This window comes from Ambystoma mexicanum, chromosome 3q, assembly GCF_040938575.1.
Source record: "Ambystoma mexicanum isolate Mex_15411 chromosome 3q, UKY_AmexF1_1, whole genome shotgun sequence".
Lineage (NCBI taxonomy): Eukaryota > Metazoa > Chordata > Amphibia > Caudata > Ambystomatidae > Ambystoma > Ambystoma mexicanum.
This window is the reverse complement of record NC_090926.1, coordinates 971,286,533-971,311,598: the sequence shown is the minus strand read 5'-3', so window position 1 is coordinate 971,311,598 and position 25,066 is coordinate 971,286,533.

The window sequence follows — 25,066 nt, the reverse complement described above, 5'->3', positions numbered from 1 at the left end:
TCGGCTCGATCGTCCGGTCCTCGCCGTTTTCCGCCTTTACCCCGTTACTACGTCTACGAAGGGGCAAGTGGGGGAGGGTCCCTATTCGGGCGCCATCTTGAAAGGGGCCCTTAGGGGTCCCTCACGATATGGAAACAAGGCAATAACCATACATGAAAGGATGCGCCAGACACGAGGTTCAAATTCCCAATGCTAGGGTTTATTGCAAGCAAAATAGTCCCAATTGGCCAACTGTGGTCTCACGCCCCGCGACGTGTATTCTCTAGACCTCGAGGGACGCAAGAGAGTGAATTACGTACATCAGTTACATATATACAAAATGCATATCATACAATCAGCTATGTCATGTTTAACACCCCACTTTTATTGAGTTTCTTTGAACTTGGGATGATGATGGACATTTCCGACGAGTATGACAATTATGACACTTTCGATGTCTATTCTAGTAACAATGTGCAATTTGGAAAGTGCGGAGGCATCTTCTAGTTGTTGAACAGAACACGGTGCTTCTGTTCTTGGAAGCAAGCTGCACAAGGGGGAAGAGTCAAATTCCAAGCTTTGCTATCTATGAGGTGCTATTCGTGTCCTGGGAGCCGACACTCTCTAAAGGGTTTTGTGAAGGGGGGCCGTAAGAAGAGCATAATTCAAGCCTTTAGCTGCTTTATTCTAACATATTCTACCACAGCACGAGACTGGCTGGCAGCTGTGAAATGATTAAATGCCCTGCAGCTCTCCCTCAAAGCTACAGAGAGGGAGCGTGGGCATTCCCTTCTGGGCTGCTCATGAGGAGTTTCAACGAACTCCTCAGTCCCGCGGCCTTGCCCTTTCATATTCAGACAACAATGTTAACAGTTGAGAAGAGTAAGCAGAATTCGCAAGAATTGCAAGCTGCAAAGCAGTTTAGACAGAAAGCAATGAGCAATGGTTAACAAGAAAAATGGCGATTCTTGCTACGTTTAAAATGGCCACTTGTTGGTCAAGCATAGCAGTCTGTATTTCTATAATTCTGTGCATAAGACAGTTGGCCTTCGGCCATCAAGATACGTCTATCACCCAAATGAAGGGTATTCATTTTTCCAGATTGACAACTGTATCAAACGCTCCCTCATAGTCTACATAACAAATGTACAAGGAACTATACTTGGTTTGCACGATGGTTTGAATGAAATATAATAGACACTAATGATTTGTCCTCATATTAACTCCCTTTCGAAAACCTGTCAGCTGGTTCTTTATAATATTCTGTTCCTTAATCCATATATTCGCCTTATTTAGCAGAAAGTATGAAAAGATTTTCGAAAGAGATTCGACAATGGCTAATAAGTAATATTTTGACAGGAAGTTTTGGGCACTTTCTTTATAGATAGGAATCAAAATATATTATTTCCACTTTTCTGGGAGAACGCCCTTCATGAGAATCTGCTTAGAGAGCCGGTGATCCACCTCGGCCCATAAAAGGAGAGCATTTTTGATTATCACATTGGCAATCACATCAGGGCGGGGGCGCACAATTGTTTGAGCTCATTTATGTTGATAAGAATGTCATCCAAAATGATATCAATGCATCTGCTATAGAAACCTATTTAAAGTTGGATCTTATCTTCTAATAAATCATCTCTAAAATATAGACCACGCACATATTTAAACCAGTACTTTTCAGAAACTGGATTAATCTCTTGTTTAGTAGCAAAGGTAGACATACATCGAATATAAATGGCACAACATTTACATTAATCTTGAGAGCATAAATCTCCAAAACTAATTTGCCATTGTGCAGTTGCCAGCGACACCATATGCAGCCTAAACCAGTAGGTATATTTTGTTTTTAGTTTAGAGGTCCGTGTAATTAATTCTACGTCAGTTAATGCCTGTTTATTTACATTTCTCACACTTGCTATTAGCTCTCTTTTTTCTCCACGATTAGCACATTGTAAATTACCCCTGAAATGTGTTTAGGATAAACATGTTTCTTTTGTTACCGTGTAATAATTTCAAATTTTCCATCGATCATGCAATAAAATGTGTATATTCCGAAAGCGGCTACCACATTTCCAGGGACAAACTTATGTGCCAACTCAAGTTAAAAGAACAAATATATGTTTCTCGGTCCAGTTTAGCCTATTGCCGAGAGATTAATGTTATAGGACCCGCTTAAATAATTAGGTGACTCTTTATCATAGAAAAAAAATGCATATTTCAAGACTGAATGCCAGCTTAAATTATTTGATACTAATTTAAAATGTGTGGTCATTTGGAAAAGTGTTGGGGTCATAAATACATAATCAATCCCTGAATGGGGTTGGCCATTTGACAATGTGAAAAGAGGATTAGTATTTGAGTCTTCTCTCAGAGATAATTGGATTAGTCCAAACCTTTCCAAAAGGGTAGACTAACGCCACAGTGCAATCACTCCATTATCTATTTTAGCAGTGCTATGAACAGAACTAAATCATAATTTGCCACTAAACGATGTTGGATGTTAAAATCACAAGCAACAATGTATTGGACTGAGGGATCTCCGTATCACCATTCGTTGAAAATCATTTATATGTGATTACAAATACGAATAGTTTTCAAACGCCCAGGCGGTTCATACACATTTATAATTACAATCATTTGAAAAGAAGAAGCATATTAATATTACTGTCAATAATGTTACTGTTAAAATAAAATCATTAGTTATTTGAGGCAAACATCCCATAATACTAAAATGTAACACCTGTCATCAAACCCCCAGAAGAACTTCCTAAAGGGTCCTGCTTTGTTCGCTTTTGGACAATGTTATGACCGTTCAGATGGCAACGATGGGTAAGCCGGGTTTCCTGAAAAAGGAAAACGGTTGCATCTTGCAAGAATAATAGCCCTTGGGGGCTCCAGATAAGGGAATGAAAAGCTCTAGTGTTCTGCATATTCAGAATAAAATGCTCAATTAGTGTATCTCAATTTCATGCCACGTCATCAAAATCATATTCCGACTGACGCGCAACTGCAGGGTTTTGGGAAGCATTTGATGGGGCTTTCAAAACAGAAATACGATTTTGCATAATAGTTTCCACGTCTTGCATAGTAAGCACTTGATTTTCAGCTACGAAAGGAACCTTATTTATTTGCACAGTCTGTGGTAAATGTTTTTCTTGAATTCTGAAAAGCTCATAGCCAGCTCATAGGCAGCTCATAGAAAACATTGTGAGAAAGGACATTAATGGGCCTGCTATAACAGGAGAAATAAGATCAATCCCGGACCAGGTTTTCTCATTAATTGATTCAAGAAGTTCTAATAATGCAAGATCTTTTCAGGAAATGGGGTATGATTGTGGCATAGAATGGACCAATTGCAAAACGTTGCATCCTTTGCACGGCACAGTGCCAAAGAGGAGGGAAAAGGTGGCGTACAACTGTGTTTGCTGCCTCTTGCCTTCCCTTTTGTACTTTGCTGTGCAAATTTCGTAAACGCTGCCTGCCCTACATACATGGCAGGCAGCGTTTACAATGGATTCTACTGAGTCCTCCTGCTTTTTGCTGGTGCAAAAAGTTGATGGTGTCCATGGAAATCCCCAGCATTTGCGCCGGCATGAGAATCCATGCTGGCGCAAATGCTGCAGTATAAGATTCAATGAAATGTATCCTTTCTGAAATAACATGCGTAAAACCTTGCGCATGCTGTAAAAACCTCACACAAGACTTTTGCATATTTTTATCCTGTATGCCAGTGAATCTCAAAATGAGAGCCTGTGCGCTTTACATTTTTCCGAAGGAAAATGCATTATGAACCAACGGGCATTCTTGCTCCTATTAAAACATAAAGTGTGAACCACGAAAGAAATTAGTCTTGTGTGTGACATCCAAAAGGTCCATTACAAAAACAAAGACAGCAGTGACTGCACTTTGAAATAATCACTTGTTGTACTGCTCTTCCCAATATGCCACACTTGTCAGAGGTAAGGTGTCATAGAATGTGATGAAATGTAAAGTCCATGCCATAAATGAAAGGTGCTTCTCCACATCCGGTACAAGCTGCATGCTCTCTAGGTGACTTTCAATGTTCTACATTTGAATAAAAGCTTACACAGGAATGCTACACCAACAAACACAATGAAACGTAAAGAAATCACCAGCACAATTAACTTATGATTATCTCATTGCTCATGGATCATTACTACATCCTAGTACATACTAAAAGAAAAGAAAAAAACATGTGTTAATAAGAAAATATTCCAAAACAGAAAAGGATACGGCAACTAATGAGGCAACAAGTCTGATTACACAAAGATCAAACTGCAAACCAGCAATGTTCCTCTTACTAGACACAGCACATTCAAGTCTGTTTAAGTTATAATGTAAAATTATAAATAAAGGCCGCTCACCCTATTTCAGTAGAAGCTGGTCAATCTGTTTTTACTGGTAGAATGAATGTGTCACACTGGCAATCCAGTTACTGTAATCAAGTCAAACTTTGTGCTGGTAAAATTACCAATCAGGAAAAGAAACAAAAATAATATTATGAAACGCAAACCTACATTCAAAAGTTTTAATCCAACTGGAATGGAGTAAACTTTATACATGTTAGAAAGGTCCAGACATAAAACGCTATCGAATAGATGAGGAAACATGAGACCAAGTCACGCAGAACGAAATACATGGTATAAAAATGAGAACATACTATGAAATGTACTGCAATCCACTCTTCAAATCATCATGTAACAATTAATACAACAGAGCAGACAACTGCTACAGCAAAGACACGATGGTTCTAAAAGCAATATCTACCCATTAGACCCAACATGGTATAAAATAATACATCTCAACAAAACAACCCCAAATCAATAAATTAAACTATTGTACATGAAACCCAAAGCTGGTATCCGTGACAATATTCAACCAACTGTGAAAACTGTCAAGTGAGTCTACTGCAAGAATTGCTATCACCTTCTCTCTCCCTTACTCTTACTACCTCTGGACTTCTCACCCTCTCTACCTCTCTAACTCCCCCCTCTCTCCTTTTCTGTGCCTCTGCTCTTCACACTCTCCTTCCTTCTATCTCTCAGTCCCTTTCTCTCTTGCTCTTTCCCTTTCTTACTACCTCCACCAAATATTCCCTCCTGTCTCTAACCTCCCCTTACACTTGCAACTCTCTATCTCACCTTCTTCTGTTCTCCACTTACTACTCCATCATACCTGCTCTACCGTCTACTCCACCTACTCTCAACTCCCTTTTTTGAGCTTCTCCCACACCTCTGTCTCCTAAAAGTTACTGCCCCACACACTCTCCTCCAATAATTACTCACTCACTACCTCTGACAGTCACAGCTTAATTCTTTAATTTTGTTACCAGTCCCTCTCACATTCAAAGCCTTGCGTGCACACCCATCCAATACACTCACAGACTCCTCAGCACTCTGCTCCCTGCTCCACATTCCATTCTCCTCCTGATCTCTTGGTTCATCTCCACATCTCCGGAAACCACTCGATCATCTTTGACTCTTATTTTGTCTTTGTAGGTCCTTTATACCCATGAATGTATGGTTCCTTCATTTCTCGCCATTTCCTTTGGCTCCATAACTCACCTGTATCTGTGTGCCAAGATGATCCTGAAGTTTTGAGCAGGATTGGGTCAACACAGTGTAACATTGCATAAACCCCTTTTAGCCCTGCTCCTTTCCTCGTGCGTGTGTAATCGGGTAGCTTCTGCAGTTCTTCCAACTTCGCGTTCGTTAGGTGTTCCGTTCTCTCTTTTTCATGATAAGCAGAATTCTTGGCCCCTAAACCAGAATCTGATTATCAGTGAAGTCCCATGGGCTTTAGCATTGGCAGTGACTTTGTCAAGTGTTTTATTCTGTTCTCTCAACGATGTACGGTATTCTGGAATGTGTGCTCCTGCAACAAATAGGAGAGACCTCCGGACACAAATGGGCTAGCAGGTTCTTCGGTGATAGGCATTGGTACTGATTTTAGCGTTCTTTGCCCCTTCAAGGGTTTCAGGGAGCCGGACCATCTTAACTCCTTCACTCCACCTCTGGGGAAAGATTGGCTCCAGCATTCACACTGGTAGGCCACCTACCACAGGTCAGGAGGGATCACTGATGCCCCCAACCCCCTCCCACAGGGTCAAGCTGGTCACTAGGTAAAAATGGCCAGTATCACTCAAAAGACTAGCAATTGGAAACTTTCCAACTTTCTCCCAGAAACATTTGGTGGTTCCTAGTTAATATATGTGTATTTTGTTTTTAAATAAAACACTTGTTTGTAATGTATGCTATTTATCTGTTAATTAGATTACAATTGTTAGTGGAAGTAAATATCTTAAGCACTATTTAGGACTTTGGGGGTCATGCCGACCCTGGCAGTAAGGGGTTAACGGTCCGGTAAAGGTGCCAGAGTTGTCAACCCCTCACCGCCTCATTACGAGTTCTGCTTGCGGGAACCGCTAAGGCCGCCTGGTCTTACCAGGCGGCCTTAGCGGGTTCCGCGAGAAGACCAGCATGCGAACAACGGGCCCGTTATTAACAGGCCCGTTGTTAGCATGCTCCCCATTTCAATTGAGCCCTATGGGGGCTCAAATGGGAATGGGGATGGGTTGCTTGAATGAGGAATTTCCGGTCCCTCCAAGGTCAGAATGGCCCGGTAATTCCTCATTCAAGGAACCCGGACCCGGTACCCGTTAAAAGGGGTAGACATGCCGCTAATAGTGGCATGGTTACCTCCTACCTCGTAATGACCCCTTTAGTCTTGTCTCTGCTATTATACAGCTGCATTGCGGTGCCCTGAAGGCTTGTCTAGAACCTATTAAACACCCCACACTGTGTCACTCTTTTTCTGCAAGGATTCCTATCAAACACAGAGGCATAACTGAATCGTGCGGACTTAAAGTCGTGCAATTATATATGGTGGAAACAATTAATTTAACAGAAAGCAGTAAGCATAGCTGTCCTGTGTCAATGCGGAATGAATCATACATGTGATCAATTGTTGTTAATTTCTTTTAGAAATTCATCGTGTAGCTCCATTTATTTATTAAATGTGTTTATTAAATCACGGTGATGTAGGTGAATCTTTGTTATATGGCAATGGGACTAATGCAATTCATAAACTAGAAAAATAATAATAACAAGAAGCATTGTCCAGCATTTGTAATTACAAATGTAATTAAGTGTTTAGTGACTCAAATGCCTACTAATGATTGCAAATAAACATCTTTCAGAATGTGTAACTATAAACCTATATGCTTATTTTAAATGAAACGTTCCAAAATCCCTATACAGATACAACCTCAACCTCAGCATTCAGTCAACCTTCAAATGTTGACATTAAGAAACACAGTTTAGCAAGAACAAAGGAAGAAGGGACCCAGGCCGTTCAGAAGGCCCTACATACTTTCAGGGGCACCTTGAAACACTCGTGGGAGTTGATTTCCCAGGAGGAAGCTGTTAGAAGATGGAGGGTTACTGTCTTTGCACAGACATTGCAGGATCTCCAGACTCTCTGGCTGGTTTCGCTCTTGTCAGTTGCTTCCAGTGAGCACGGTGGAGTTTGAGTTCTCAGACGCTTGATCAGAAAGTAATGCACTGCATGGACACCCTCTCCTACATCTTCATGCTCCATGGACATTCCTTACCACACACTTGCATTCCCGTTGCTTTATGTGGAAGAACAACGCGGTAAAGCAAATGATGCTACAAGAGAGCTCTCCAGGAGAGCTGGCAGGGCCCAGTGCCTCCAATTCTAAGGCACTAGGCTTCTTGCTCCAGCAGTTTGGCCTAGTAACCAGGAGCAGCGCTCATGCATCGGCTCAAGTAGCCGCGCAGTGTCTCAGCACGCTGCAGGTGCTTGTCTCCAAGACGATGCAGGTGGCAGAAAATTGAGCTTTTGAAGTGGGGAAAAAGGGCCCATGCAGCTCATTTATACTTTCCCAGGAGAGGCTGCATGGGAGTCTGGCCAGAATGAACCCAATAAGGCAGTCAAGAGACAGGCAGCAATGAGGGCCAAGCTAGGAGTTTATTCGAGATTAATAGTCCACCGACATAGTACACAAAAAGGGCATGATGGATAGGGGCACACTGTGATCGCATGAACTCAGAAATCAGTAAGCCCCTACACCCTCAGGACATGAGATGGTGTCAGTAAAGGCTTCGGGTTTCGTGCAGCACAATGTATAATTGTATATTTCATGTTCCTGCATTTTGCACACTACATTCCAGAAAAGCTAAACTTGGGCATAATCCCCTGCAGTCTTCCTAACCTGGATTCAGGAAACAGAGACCTGGTTTGGCGGCAGAGGTTTCCTCAGAAAGCTTCGACTGCCACGGACCTGCCAGGTGTGGTATTCCTGCGCAGCAAACACAAAAAAGCACCAAGCTTCAAGACATGCGCTAATGATAGCAGATTCGATTAGCAACAGTAGTGTCACTCCCCCTGTGCTTTGCTTAGCACATCTGTCACCCTTTGGTCGCTTCTAAGCGCTTTTACGTCAGGTGAACCATGCAACGATGGAGGGTCAGCTTGACTAGTGCACAGCCCATACGTTGCTGGAGCCTTTGGTCTCCTGGTGAATATGTTAGCAGAACCCCTCAACTGCAACATATTTCTTGAGGCAACCCAGTAATATAACTCACTGTGATAATGCACCTGCACACGCTCTCTCCTTCTTTTGGGGAGAGTACCAGTACATTGGGCAGTAGGAACAGCAGCATGGAACACCAAGGCTAAGACCAGAAGGCTAACATTTCGAGGGGTATGGGGGGCTAACCCTTCAAATGTCGGGAGAGGTGCTAACTTCTGAAACTGCTGGGAGGGGCACACTTACTTGTGCAGGGGGGTATCAAACTTCTTTACACATGCTAATGAGACTAGTGCAGCATCAATGTTACTAGCAGTTAACTCTCTGCTTCACTTCTGAAACCATACACTTCAGAACTGCTGTGAGAATAAGCTGTCTCTTTTCGCCTCACCCTTCTAATCGCTCCCCTGGTGTGCAAGTACTAAACCCCGTCATGATTTTAATTGCCTAAAAATGTATGCATAGGAATGTAGGTGCTACTATGAAATGCTTAAGGTTAGTAATTGCAGGGCCTCTGTTAGCAGTGCAGCCAGATCGTCTGTGTCCTGTTTCGCCCGGCCACTATACTTTTGGTCGGCCAGGTAAACAACATAACCCACCATTTTGGGGAGCTACAGTCCAATGTGCCAAAGGTCATTGCACCACTGAACAGGGGACTGCAGATACTTCTGGGTATACCATTAGAGCAGAGCCGGCCTGAGGGCAGGGCGCCCTGGGTGCCCATCTCAGGGTGGGGGGAGTGGGATGGGGGAAGGTGTCAAGTTCTCCCCTGAGCTGGCGTGGTGGAAGAAGGCAGGCACCCTATTGTAATTAAAAAGAGTGGGCGCATTTAATAATAAGTAGTGCGCTGATGCTTTTCCCCTCCTCCACGCATGACTTGTGGCGCGAAGGGGTGCCTGGGGCCCTGCATTAGAAAGTAAATACGGGTGTACGCTTTGCTTACGTTTTCTTGTTTAGTCAGATACGTGAGATCTAGTAAGCTAGTGGCGAGAGGATTTGGGGGATAACGAACATGCTTCCTTTCTTAAGGTGTGCTCCGATACCCACTGCTGTCGACGTTCCCGCAAGGGATGATGGAAGCGCCGCAGAATAGATTGCGACAGCTAATACACTCTGCCCGATATGAAAACTTGCCGAATTCAATGAAAGAGAGGTTTATCAAAAAATACGCCATGACATTTTTTCCACCCCAATTTTAAAAGCGTTCTTGCCGGTCGGCAACGCAGCAAAAGCTTCCTACACAATTGCCCATCACCCCCGGCGGATCTCCGTGCGTCGCGTCACGTCAGCTCCCCGAAGCTGTGAAAAGAGATAGCAGCCTCTGTCTGTGAGAGAAGCCGCCATCTCCCTTTCTGAAATAATAAAAATGTCAGCGGGCTCCGAAGTGAATTCGTGTTGACGCTTCCTCACACCCTCTCTTCAACGGTCATGATGAGTGATTTCAAATTAAATTATAACTGACATCGTATATTTCTATCCCACACCCGCACGCTCCAAGAAATGACGGGGGAAGTGAATTGCGGACGCTGTGGTGGACGATGGTAAAGTGGTAAAAACAGGTAAAGTGCGGCATAGGATTAGTCTGATCACACCGAGGTGGAGAATAAGGACATTCTAGGAGCTGCCAGGAGCACGCCAGCAGAGCAGCACTGAGCGTATAATGTTAGCCCCAACTTAATCACATCTGGCTCCTTTTAATGAAGAGTGCATTATAAAGCTCAAGCACCTGGGGTGGCATACACCTTTGTACCGGTTATGTCTCTGAGGCCCCTATTCTCAACTTGGCACAGTGAATGTGCTAAACAGCACGATTCACTGCGCCAAAAGAGGACGCACAGGCTCCACTAGTATTCTCAAGTGGGCCTGGGCGTCCTCGTAGAGTGGACATTGTGCCTGTTTTTTGTTTTAACGGGCACAATCCATTCTCGGTAGCATTTTTGTAAAATAACGACGTATGGTGTATATGAGCACTTTCACACTCCTCCATTTTAACGGTACCAAAAGGGTACCGTATATGTGTGTTAGTTTAGTGCACATATTAAACTGGCAGAGTGCCACAAGAATAGGCTTCCAAAAAGCTAGTTTACGAATGTGGCAGTTGCTAGGTTGGTTTCCAACCCATCCCAGCAACCGCCACATATATTCCGAAAGTGGCGCATTCCTTCTGACTTCGGAGGAATGCACCACCTTCAGATAGGTCCTAAGGACCGAAAAGGTTGTTAAGCCTTTTAACATTCTTTTCCGTACTTAACACCTGGATGAGAATTGGGCCCTGAGTAGTGAGATCTAATTCACCTAAATCTTTCCAGACATAAGCCTGTATTGTATCTGAAGTAAATCATAACATCTGCATATCACTTGTGTAAATATGAAGTACATGTGTGCCATGCACACTCGTTTGCCTATTCTTGTGTGTGGGAAAAAGGCTCAAATATGTGGTCTGCCATCTTTTTTTACATTTTTTTATTTGTATTGGATAATAAAATCATCCTTTCAAATTTTGTTTACATCATCATAATTTCATTATTATACACATTTATGACATCTTGCAAATCGTAATTCATACATTTCATAGTTCATGCCATCTTTAAGTCAGGCAGATCCAAAGTGGCAGATCGGAAGGCCAGTGCTCCTGTTCCTTTGTTGACTGCTTTGGAACATTAGCATTCTCACTACTCATGTAGACTGTTCACCTCTGTTCATTGGAGAGCGCTTGCTTTCAATGGAGCCAGTGGTGGACTGGGAACCAAAAGAGGCCCTGAAAATAATAGTCAAAATGGAACTTTATTACACATTTTGAGAAAGCCCAACCCATTTCCCATAAAAAAAAAACATTTGGAAATATAGGTCAATAATGCAGGGGCCCACCGGGACATCTCGAGAGTCCCCTGTAGGCCAGACCAGCCTTGACGGAGGCTCCCATCCATGCTCTACTTTCTTCAGATGGCTGGTTTTTGAAACACCACATGTACCTTAGTCATAAAGGGGAATTGGGAATTCTAAAGGTTCTGTCTGCCAGCAAAGATGATGCCATGGTGAGACCCTTCACATACATTGCTCTGATACTAATGGGTGTGACCACAAAAGTGATGGGTGGAAGGTTTTGAATGAATCTGTACCACTGGCAATGCTCTGGGCAACCTTCCACACCACCGTTTTTTAGCCCGTCTGCGCCATTGCAAAAGGGGTCCGGCCATATGCAAATCAGTCAGGTACTGCCACCAATGGTAGCAGCCCAGCCCGAACTGCTAGGCCAGGTCCCCTCTGCACGGAAACACAAGCAACCCCAGACATGTTTCGGCCTTGTTGGGCCTCCTCAGTGATACTAATGGGTGACAGGCTCCCAACACTCACATGGGTGCAGGTTCTGGATTTCACAGTAATGGACCCATCTAGTACATGTAGAACCTCAAATGTAAAAAAAGAAACAAAATATCAATTATTGCGGGATAGGAATGCAAGCAGAGCAGCAGCGGCTCATACTTCTATTTCTGAACTTCAAAATAATGCAACAGAGGATAACACATAGTGCTTCCATGCATTGCACATCCCTGTGGCCTTTTTTCAATTAGGCACAGGTGAATGCTTCTGTTTTCTGATAATTTCAGAGTGCACCCATTTCTGAATTAGGCATGTGCTGTAAAATGTGCAGGAATATTCTCTTGATCCCCCCATTGCTTTACATAATTGTTCAGTGAAGGGGAGGACAGGCATATGAATTTGCACATTCATAGGTCCTTTTTGAATTGGATAAAACCTCTTTCAATGAAGAGAGGGGGATACACTAGTGGACACCATCACTTACGCGGAAAAAGGTTTTGACAGCAGGGCTCCATGTTCTTATCACTATGTATTTAAACTATAAGCATTGCGTAATGCACACATAGAATGGACCTGATTTACAAAAGATTTGCACATGAACAAAGAGATGTCAGTGGGCCACACAGATATGCACCTTCTGCCAAATGATTCCTTTATACGCTATGAGCAGTGAAGGTATGCAAGCACTGTCCCAAACAATAGATATGAGTGAAACATGAGGGGATATATATGGAATCTAAAAATAAAGAGCCTTGGCTTTCTTTTCTAAAATGTAATAGACCTTTAATCCTATGTTTGTGCTCAAGTATAGAATTCATGGCAATTGCAGCAAAGGACAGGAACAGAGCAGTAGACAGGGTAGGACCTGAGCAGGCAAGGGCCACCCAAAATCTGTAAATGCCCACTCTGCAGCACTCTGTATTTACAGATGTTAATGTGACAGTGGTGGGCCCAACTACATTAGCTTCAGACCCCTCTTATTAGACAACCCTGGCTACGCCTATGGTCAGGAGCGAGCTTCCTGATGCTTTGGTTAACTTAAAGTGTGAAATCTCTAAGGGCCTCATTATAAGTGTGCCAGTGCGGTAATAATGTGCCAGTATTACCGCATACTGGCATGTTACTCTGGTAGAGGTATATCCGCCACCCTACTGGCAGAAAACTGTTGGTATTACTGGCCTGGTAATACCAGTGCTGGTAATACCGGCAAATCCAAAGGGGATTTACTGGCGTCTGCCACTTGGAACCTGCCGGTAATTCTGACAGACCAATTGGCTGGCATGGTATTACAGTTTGCAAATATCCCATCCGTATTACCGGTGGGATACCAGTAAACTTGTAAAGAGGCAATCATATTTCTGTTTGTTACTCTTTGTGGAAATGAAGAATCAACATTTAAGGCAACAAGAGGCATTGCAATGTAAGGACGTATTACTGCAATTGTCATCTGTATAGCATTATACATTAGTATGGTCACAAAGCGCTTGCAGGAGCGATGTCCAGGTATGGGAAATTCGTCAGAGGAGTTTAGAATGCATGTGTGCAGTTTAGCATATACAAAGGCTTGTAGGGGTGGTCAAGAGGTCCCTGCTATCAACCTATATTGAGCTGGCATGTGGATGGGTGCTGGAATGTAGTCTGGAGAGTATGACAGAGCAGGAAACTCATTATGTGTGCAGGTAGACTACATTTTTTTCATGGGGATAGCTGCATTCTTAAGTCGAGATGTTGTGTGATGTGTCTTAGAGTGGTGTATGGTAGCAGATGCACACGAGAGAGTTTGCCTGGCCTTCGGCAATCACCCATAAGAATGGAGTGTGATACATACTCATGTGTCCTGGCCGGTTTCTTGTTTTTTTTGATGCAGCTGAATTTAGAAGGGGCGAATTCAAAGCACACGGCAAAATTCTACACAGGGGCTGCATTCAGAGCAGCTAACTATAACTCAGCAGCTATACTAAAACATGCAGCTAAATAAAACACAGTGGCTCTACTCAAAAAGAATGAAGCTAACTATAATGTAGGGGCTATACTAAAAATGCAGCTAAATAAATTAAAGTGGATACACTAAAATATGCAGCTAGAGTTGGGGGGGCGCTGTTGCGCCGAAGCAAGATGGCCGCCTAGGTGTTGTGCTCCGGACGGGGAGAGGAAAGAATCCTCGCGTTCAGGCCCGCAACCCCATTGCATCCACCTGAAATCGACGGCGCATCACTATAACCCTATCCTCTATGGCCCTGGGAGGTTTCGTGGAGAAACGCACCTCCGGCGCTGAGCTGTGGTCCCCCGGTCCCTGCTGGGACTCCTTCTGCCCGATCTCCCCGTCTGCCGCTCCGTGGACCGCGGCCCTCCCAGCCACTTGGGGGCGCGGTGTTGCGGCCTACTGCAGGGGAGGGGCCTGCGGAGCCGGACTCTGTTCTTCCTGCCCTCCCGATGGGCTGCCTCGCCCTGTTGGCCCGCCACAACTACTGCAGATGCGACCTCCGTTGACACCAGCTACGCCTGTACTGAGGGATTACCGGCACGGCTGGCCCGCTGACTGCGGCTCAGCGCCTACCCGCACAGCATCTTCCTCCCTGCCACCCCTCCGCAGGCGCTCCGGTTCAGGCCTGCTACCAGGTAGGGGCTGAGGGGGGTTGAGTGTGTCTACCTCCAGCGGGCCTTGGCCCTCTTCATCGGCTGCCACGTGGGTGCCTCATGGCTCGCCATCCCTCTTCCCCCGGTTGGACTACGGTCCATCGGCCGACCCGGTGCTGCACGAGCGTGTGTTTGAACGCCTGGGGGAGAACCCATAGCGCTGCTGCTGCCTGTCTGTGTTTTTTGGGCACCTTGACTCGACCCTGCTCATAATACGCGCCATCATCGCTCCCTGCTACTGGCATCCTAATCAACCGTGCCCTGCTGGGGATTTCAAATTTTGGCCGGGAGGCACACATATGAACTTCTCTACTGCACGTTTCCACCCCCTGTGGTGTGAACTGCCGGCTGCATCGTCCACGCAGTAGCTCACAGCTAAATTCGGGATTGATTACTGGACCTCACCAACCATGGAATCGCTTGTAGGGGTTCGGTAAAGCTGAGGGAACACCGCTGTTCCACAGATCCGCACGCTCCCGGCTGGGATTGGGCCATCCCTTGCCTCCATGATTACCCTGCTTGCAGCAGCCCACAGTGACTGAGAAGATCATACCCTGTCTCTTATTAGCCTGCTTCTCATGGCCCCTGCCATTACCGCTCCGGCCATATCCTCCCGCACTATCATAGAACAACTGTGGTCCAGTGCGTTATCACAGCACAGGCCTCCTGTGGTTGCGTCGGGCACCCAGTGGTCCTCGCATGCCCAGAGGAGATCATCCTGAGCTGCATCCGGAGGGAAACTTGCCACACCTGACAGCTGGCACCTTTGGGGCGCTGGTGCATTAATCTCTACTTGTCAGCATGACCAAGGGAGCGGGAGCCGGAAGAAAGCAAAGCTCACTAAATATGTTTACTAAGACACCCTCCAGACCACCGACTGAGCCTCCAGAGGAATCGCCCACCGCATCGATATCCTCACCCCCAGATGACTCGCAAAAAATGTTGGAATACATGCGCGAAGGCTTCACCATGCTGCATACTAAGTTAGACGACATGAATGGTACCATCTCGTCGATAAAGGCACATATCGACAGAACAGATAGCCGGGTCGCTGAAATCGAAACAAGGGTTGGCACTACTGAGGGTGACCTGGGCTCCCTCCGCGCGGCGGTTACCACTCTTACCAGTCGGGTCCTGGCAGTAGAAAAGAAAAATGACGATCTTGAATCCCGCTCCAGGCGGAATAACCTCTGCATTGTCGGCGTGCCTGAGGACAACATTGGGGAGCCCATGGAGGAATATGTGGAACAAAAACCCCTTTAACACTACTGGACCACCCTAAGCTGTCAGCACAATTTGTGGTGGAAAGGGCGCATCGCTCCCTGACTGCGAAACCGAGACCTGGAGCACCTCCCCGCCCCATCATAGCCAGGATCCTGAATTTTTGTGATCGAGATGCCCTTTTACGAGCGGCCAGAGCTAAGGGGGAGCTGCTCCTTGGGGGGGCGAGGATACACTTATATACAGACTGCTCCGTGGCTGTGCAGCAGGAGCGTAAATCCTTTATAGCTGTAAAAAGAATACTCCGAGACTTAGGGGTTAAATACTCTATGCTTTTTCCTGCAAAGCTGAGAATCGAACACTCCAACCAAATGTTCTATTTTACTATCCCAGAGGAGGTCTACAAACTTATAGACAAACACATCCCGGGCTGAACCACTTACTGTCTAGATGGGATGTGTACCTACTCTGCTTACTGCTGTGCCTAGGACATGCGGGGGACCCCTGTTGGCGTTTCCCCCTATGATGGCACCATATTGTTGAAGTTTATTGGTTACTGGTTTGTTCACGTTGCTCCTTTTATCCTATGCAATTGTGGCCCTGTGTGCCACACTGACTCATTGTATCCAGAGGCATTTTACTCCCTGACAAGACCCCATCTCGGGTGACTATTCTATAACTACTACCAGTCCCCCGAGGGTGGGCCCTTGGACCCCTGTTCCGCCCTTACCACTCAGACTCCACATTTTGCTCCCCAGATGGTACATCGAGACCCATGGTTGCTTCCCTCCGGCTTCACTGGCTTTACTCCCCATTGGCCACGGCCCCTCTATTACCTGTACATGCCTCGAACACTATGGTAAATACTATTAGATTGCATACTCTCTTCACGCTCTCCCCAGTCCGGTGCGCCACTGCCCGGCAGCTAACAGTCCCCCAGGCGTTGATGCCTAGAAGTTCTTGGTTGATATGGGTTAGTTTGGGTCTCGTCCCTCCGATTGGGGGAGGGATGTGGGTGGGGGGACGGGGAGGGACCTGGGAGGGGGAGGGGCAGGGGACGTTATGGTTAAAAAAGTCTTGACGGCCACTACAGGCGCCCCATGTGCCGAGGCAATGTGTTTTGAGTACACAGACGGGACGCCACGCACCGCCGGATCCACTAGCTTCCTGTGGCTGGTGCCCCCGTGGCAGGAATACAAGCAGTACCCATCAAGTATGGCTACCACTGACCTGACCTTCATGAGCTGGAAAATCCGGGGGTTAGGAAATCACAGAAAGATGAGACAGGTGTAACGCTCACCTGATTCCCACGGAGGCACCGACCCGTTCTGGACTGCTACAACTTCTTCCACGGTAAAGCGTAGTGCTTGGAAGATGGACTGGACTGGACCCCCAAACCTCGTCTGTCTGGCCCGTAGAATAATCCTTCTGTAGATGGGAAAAGGGAGTTAACTGTCTGCTAGATTGTGTGTGAGATTCCCCCCTTTTTCCCCTTCTCACCCTCCTCGAACCCTAGCTGTGCCTTCCGCAGACTCTCACCTTAATTTCTGTATGGACGAGCTCTCCATCCTGCTTCTGACGCAGGGGCGCGTAGATTTCCAGTTACTTCACTGGATCTCGGATTTGGCGAGGGTTCGATGTCTGCTTGCCTTTACCAAAATGCTGCCGTAAGTATATAGTTCAAAAGTCTTATTTGTCCCTTGGCCTTTGTTTAAGTTTCAGGGACTAGGTGAGGAATCCGTGTGGAGGAATGGATTCGCCGAGGTAAGCTCAGGTGAGTACTTTTAATGAAGGTGTGCCGTAGTGGTTTGCTCCGACACCTTAATGAGTGTGTCTTATTTCCCCATACGGGCTGGGGTACGGAAAAGCCAGAAAAGCCGCTCCGACCCGAAAAGGGAACTGAGGTCCCAACAAAATTCAGGTAAGACTTAAGGTGAGTAATCTGTCCTTTTGCAATTAGTTTGTTGCTCACCTTGTTTTGTCCTTTTTCTCCATAGGTCTTGAATGCGACCAATGTCGCCTATGGGCGCTGAAAAGGTTGCCGGCGCCACGTGAAGGTAAGTGGAAGCAGCGCGGCAGCGTGAGAAGCGGAGCGCTTCTAACTATTGTCTTTCTTTTCCGTAGGTGCTGGGATGCGGCCAATGTCGCCTATGACCGCTGAAGAGCCAGACAGCCAGACAGCGCCACGTGAAGGTGATTGACGGAGTGAAGAATCCGGATGCTGGATGAAGGTAGGTAATGTCCTAATGCTTGCCTTTCTCTCCTTGCAGGTGTTCCAGGTGCTGGCGGGCGTGGCAGGAGCCAGGATGCAGGAGCCGATTCGGTGAGCGTCCTGCTGCAGATGCAGAATAACGCGAAGCACGTGTGGCCATCCAGGTGTGGTTTAAATAGCCTTGGAAGAGCTTCAGGTGAGTGTTCTTCCACTGGCCCCACCCGAGTAAGAAAAGAGTTCCTGAAAGAAAATAGTTCCTCCCTAGCCTTAGTTGGCTTGGAGCTTCAGACAGCATGGTCTGCCTCGGGTGAGTATGCAGCATGGTCTGCCTCAGGTGAGTTCACCCAAGCATTACCATATGTTCTGCCATGATGAGCCTGGCGCCTATGGCGCCAGGACAGATGCCTTTTATGAGCCTGGCGCCAAAGGCGCCAGGACAAGGTCCAAAGAGCCCCTATAGGGGTTTGCTGGGTCCTGCTAGGTGAGTATGAAGTCTGCTTCCGGGGACGCTGGGCCTGACCTGGCTCCACAGGAGCAGGCATCATGACAACAGGTACAGCTACATGCTGAACGTCATGGGGTGAAAATACTATGTTTACAGGAAACCCATGCTCGATCGGAGCAGTGTGAGCGGTTTGCGAGGTAATGGGGGCCCCACAGGTACTATACCAACTATTCTACGCAAAGCCGTGGCACCCTTACTCTAATACACAAAAGCCTGAAATTAACATGCCACCACTCGCATATCGACCCTCTGGGCAGATAAGTATTGATCACGGGCAAACTGCTCCACCAAGAGATAACCATCCTGAATATATATGGTCCTAATATCGACAACCCTGAATTCTACCTACACTTAGCTGCCCTCCTTGAAAGTTACCCCCTGCTCCCAATATTATGGGGGGGGTGATGTCAATACCATACTAGATGTCACCCTAGATAGGTCAGGCACCAGACCTCGCCAACTTTCCAAGGCAGCCTATACTATCCTTAGATCCCTTGCCCATCTGGCACTTGTGGAGGTATGGCGCCTAATGAACCCTGATTCCCGCACATTCTCCTTTTACTCTTCGGTTCACGATTCCCATTCCAGGATAGACAGATGGCTTATAACGGACACACTAGTCAGATCCATGTCTCACTTGGCTATCCTCCCTAGGACGCTTTCAGACCATTCACTGGTACTCATTTCCCTAAACTGGGGTCAGGGTGCCGGAAAAACTAGGCAGTGGAGGCTGGGTCCATATGCGCTTCTCGACCAGGCCTTCGCAGCCGAACGCGAATCATCATCGAGGAATTCTTTGAGATCAATACAGACTCAGTAACATCGCACGCTGTCCTGTGAGAATCATTTAAAGCATATGTGAGGGGGATGGCCATATCCAAGTGCTGCGGCATCCTTAAAGGAATCCGTTCTGACATTGCTGCTAGCGAATCGGCTCTGGCTATCCTTGAGTCCCAATATGCCCAAGACCACTTCCCAACCACTCTGGCTGTACTGGGTTCCAAGCTGGACAGGTTTCGCGACCTCGCCCAGCGAGAGGTTAAATTCCTAGACTCCCCTCAGGCAGTGAGTAAATATGGAGAGGGTGAACGCCCCGGTCGTATGCTTGCCAGGCTATTGCGCCGGGAGTTCGGTACCCCCCATATCCCTGTGATAGTGGGACCTGATGGCTCGCTCGCCACCTCCCCGCAGGACATCAACTCCCAGTTTCAGCTGTTCTATACCTCCTTGTACTCTGCAGCCGATGGTCCCCAGGTTCCGGAAATGGATTCCTACTTAGAGGGCCTTCCCCTATCAATACTGTCCACTGAAACCAGCCTTCTCCTGGAGAGACCATTTACCTCCGAGGAACTTGACGAGGCAATTGCGTTGTTGGCATCAGGAAAGGCTCCTGGCCCCGATGGGCTCCCCATGGATTTCTATAAATGATATAAGTCTATCCTGATTCTGCAACTGTTGGCCTTGTGGGAGGAGTCGTGTGAAAAGGGTATACTCCCTCCATCTCTCTGGGAGGCACTGATAACTGTGCTCTTCAAACCGGGTAAGCCCCCTACTCAGTGCGGCTCATACCGACCGCTGTCATTGATTAACAGCGATGTTAAAATATACGCTAAACTGTTGGCCAACCGCCTAGCCCCATACATGCCGCACATCATCCACCCCGACCAGGCGGGATTTGTCCCAGGCAGGTCTACATCCCTGAATTTGAGGAGGCTCTTCAATGTAATCGGCAGAATCAGTCCGACCACACAGGCGATTGCAGCCACCCTAGATATGCAGAAGGCATTTGACTCGGTCTCGTGGAGGTATCTATGGCGAGTCCTCAAGAGGTGCAAGTTCGGCCCCAACTTTTGTGCCTGGGTAAAGCTGCTCTACACTGCCCCGTCGGCCAGAGTTCGTACCGAGGACAGATGTTCCACTCCCTTCCAGATATCCAGAGGCACACGACAGGGTTGCCCCTTCTCCCCCCTTATATTCACTATAGCCATGGAACCCTTTGCGGACATGGTACGCCAATCACATTCACATAGGGGCCTGCGCACAGTCGGGCAATCTGATGTAGTTTCCCTATATGCAGACAACGCTCTTCTATACATCTGGTCTCCCGACTCTAACCTCGCCCCCATACTAGCGGATGTGGCTCGCTTTGGGGACATATCTGGCCATAAAAGAAACTGCTCCAAGTTCACCTTATTCCCACTTACAGACTCCACACATCCCCCCTCAGATTTATGTGGATTCAACTGGTCGCTGTCCAGCATTACCTACCTGGGGGTGGTGGTTTCCCACCACGTGGCCAAGCTTTGCGAGGATAATTATCAGACTTACTTAAATAGCCTTGCGGTGAGGGCTTCCAGCTGGTCCAAACTCCCCATTTCACTAGCAGGCAGGATTGGAATACTTAAAATGGTGGTATTACCCCAACTCCTGGACCGATTCACTAACCTCCTTGTGTGGCCTGGGGATGTTTTTTTCAGAACACTGCGCCATATAAGCAACACCTTTCTGTGGCATTCGGGGGCTGTCCGCCTAAAGCTGTCCACATTGACCGCTCCCAAGGAACTGGGTGGGTTCAACACTCCAGATTTCATCAGATACTGGGTGGTAGCCCAATCGCAGTTTGCGTCATATTGATTTAATACCACTGATCCCCCCACACGTTCGGCTGGAAAAACTGGCTGTCTCGGACCGCGTGATAGGTTCCCTGATCCTCAAACCAGCACCCCCTGACCCAGACTCTGCAGACCCGGTAGCTGCCACGTCCTTAGCATTGACCACACTTTGGACAATGGACGGCAACCTTCACCCGTTCCACGGAGACCTGCCATTATGGAACTTTCTTCCCGATGTCCCGCATATCCCACAATCAGTCCTATCTCACTGGGCAGATTCTGGCTTCCTGGCACTCCGAGATGTCTACAAACAGGAGAACTTTATTGAGTGGCTAGATCTTCCCTTACCCCTTAGACGCTGGCCTTCAGTATGGCTACAATACTCCTCACTATGGAAGAACCTCAAATCCAAATTCCCTAATTTCCCCGCCTTACCCCCTGACAAGCCTATAGTGGTGGAACCTTGCTCTTACCTCTCCTTTAGGGGCAAGGTGTCGAGACTGTACTCTTTACTGCAGAGTGGGCGGACCCCTCCTTTACAGGGCTGAGACACGCATGGGAGGGATCTTGGAGTTGAGATCACTGACGAGAGATGGTCCCGAATGTGTGCCAGCACCCACAATGTATCCTATAATACTAAATTTAAATTAATACAATTCAAGGTGCTACACAGATACCATCATACACAAGTAAGGCTACATCGCATGTTCAGCAGCGTTCCTCCCAGCTGCCCCAGGTGTGGCATGGATCGAGCCTCCTACATTCATATGTTATGGCACTGCCCCCGTCTCACCCAATTCTGGACGTCTGCTCCACACTATCGGATATCCTTGAACACACTAAAGCCCCCACCCCATTACACTGCCTGTTTCATGATCTCCCACAGCTGCCCCGCGACTAAGAACCTTGCAGGTCTCAGCATGCTGTTGGCAGTCCGCTGTATACTGTTGTGTTGGCTCCGTCCCAGGGCCCCTACCTATGAACAGTGGCTCAGGTCAATTACATGGGTTCATGATACTGAAGAATCCTGGAATGCAATGCAACACTCACACTCGAGGCCAAGAGACATCAGGCGGAAGTTCCGGGACTATATGGCTGCCATGGCCTCACCCACAAACTCTGTCAGATCCTCCCCTGAAGGCTCCCCATGAATGATGTCTTCCCCTGATACAGTTGTTAATGTCCAGTCTGCTGCCTCACTCTCTGTATACTGTAATTGACGCATGATGTGTTGCTCATTATGTATGTTGCTGGTTTCTTTGGCTCATTGCTGGTGCCTTGTAGGTTCCTGGTGTGTTGTCAAGACAAATAAAGAAAGTTTAAAAAAAGAATATGCAGCTAGAGGTAACACAGTGGTTATAAATAAAGGAGGTGAAATATACTACAGTGGATGAATTAAAACATACAATTAAGTATGACACAGATGTTATACTCAAAATGCAGCTAAATATGGCATACTAAAACATGCAGCTAAATAGATGTACTCAAAGTAGCAGCTAGACATCACACAGTGGATATACACAAAAGAATGTCGATAAATATAACACAAAGGCTATTCTCAAAATATTGCAGCTAAATTAAATCAGTGGCCATTGTAAGAAACGTTTTATCATCTAAACATTTATTCTGGGATCCTTGGTTATGTCCTAGTTGACTTTATACTGCACTGGGCACACCAGAATTTCAAGGCTATATATTGTAAACTGACTAAGCCACAAAGTAACAGACAGCCACACAGGCTTTCATAATTATGCCTGCAGGCATCTTTATACTCATTCAGCAGAAATGGAAAAAAACATGCAGCAGAGAAACATCAGTGTTACATTTTCATTGAACATATAGAGAAAACAGGGAAAAAACAATTTGCATTGATAAAAAACCAAATACTATTTGTCGATCTGCACAACCTCCAATACCCATCTAATACCTTGACCATGTAAGAGATCTGACCTCAAGTCCTGTTTACGCCCCTAACTCATCTAAGGTCAGAACAAATCAATAGATTCAATCATGCACATTATTGGAGAAAAGCTATCAAAAAATGCAATTGCACACTGACAGTTTACTATGGCTTCAAAGAGCTATTTAGTTTGATTTCAATAATGCATGAACCATAGACTACCATCCCTTACCTCTTTTCCTCTTATCCTATTAGTAGAATGAGGATGAGATTGTGACCAGCCTTGGCATGCAATCCGTGCTTATAAAAGCAGTTACCCTTTAGGAATCAGCCCCACTTACTCTCTACCCACTGACCTTTTAGTCAAATGCCAGGTTAGTCTGATGTTAGAAATAATGGGATCGCTTGCAAAATGTAATTATTCCCATAACCATTTTAGATTAAGAATGCTTTAATGTTTTTGGGTACCATGAGAAAAAAGGAAATTCCCTTCTAGGTCCGTTTGACCTGGCCAAATCAAGAAATTCCAAACACTATTATTTGATGATCCCTAGTTATACTTACTTCACTGGACTTGAAACTCTATTTAACCCAACTTCTCTAGCCTGGCTGCAATCTCAACGTTCGCCTCCACATCAGCTCACGACAGCCTCCACCTCCTGGCTTCAGAACACTACCCTGGAATCCTGTTGTGTAGCCAAGCACACAGATCCAGTCTGTCCGCTGGCTTCACTGCACCCCAGCCAGGCTTGGCTTGATGTTTGCAAGGCACTGCCCATGCTCATACTCAATGAAAGAACAACAGCCCTGGTTTTCTTTTTTGCAAATAGAGTTTGTGAGATTTAAACTCTGCTTTTCTTTGAAGAAAATCTCAGTAACCTGATGGACAGAGCAGGCTCAGTCAAAAAAAAAACCCAGGCCACAGACAATGGAGATCCTGAGACAATAGCGCTTCATGTAAAATTCATAGACCCACACGCCTCATGGAATCAGCAATGGGCAAACACCAAGAAAGTCAAAGGACTAGTGGCATCAGGAACTGGCCAAAATCCCAGTGGACTCAGCAACTGGTCCAACAGCCCCTGTATCCAGGAACCAGCACAAATCCCAGCCTCCCAGCTTGCATTTCATTATAGAGCCTTCCTCAGAACTCCGCCCAGGGCCTTCAGATCATATGGAAGCTGCACATATTTTTCCAATGTCACTTCCTTACCCCAGCCTTCATGTGTCACAAAACATGTGACAGACCCATTGGGCATTTTCCAGAGTCTTGTAGCAGCATCTCACCCCCTCTGACTTTAAGACAGAGCACACCACCTGATAATGTACCTTATTCTTCCTTCCTCTTTTCCTGTTCAGAACGATGAATGCTTATACTCAAGGTCTTTTCAGCTGTGCCCTGAATCTTGCCTGAACATGCAAATCTACTTCTTTGCTTTATTCTCTGCACATTGGCAGCCCATAGCCTGCCATGGTGCTAGTGCACACAAAGCCTATGGCCTACAAATCTAGTCCCCATAATGATTCCTATATTAGCTGCTACTACCCCCTTTCAGTCCCCACTGCTACATATATTCCCCTACATACATCATGTGCTGCAGTGTTAGCTTGTTACATGTTAGTATTTTTACTAAAGGCTACAAAACACAGTACATGGCATGTGCTGCAATGTTAGCTTCATTTGTAACTGGTGCACACGGTCTCTGTTGAAATCAGTGGCACCTTGAAATGTGTGCACTGTTTATCTTACATCTCCCCCCTCCTTCTGTAAAGGGCTAGTTGACCAAGGCCATGCAGAAGCATGCCTCCTAGCTATGTGATCCTCATACAATATTGTGACCATAGGTTAAATGAAGTCACCATTCACAAATGCTCATTTCATTAACCATGGTCAGTATGTGATTACCTTACTGTTGAAGTTTCAGAAAATTCTTTGTTTAAACAAAATAATAAAAATGTTATAGATTGAAATAAATGAGCAATGATTGTCCATAGGTGAAAGCAGAACAGAGACTAGAGAATATAGGAATGAGGATATCAGGAAAGAATTATAGTGAAAGAAAAGAATGAGAACATGAACACTTCTTTAGAATGGAATTGACTC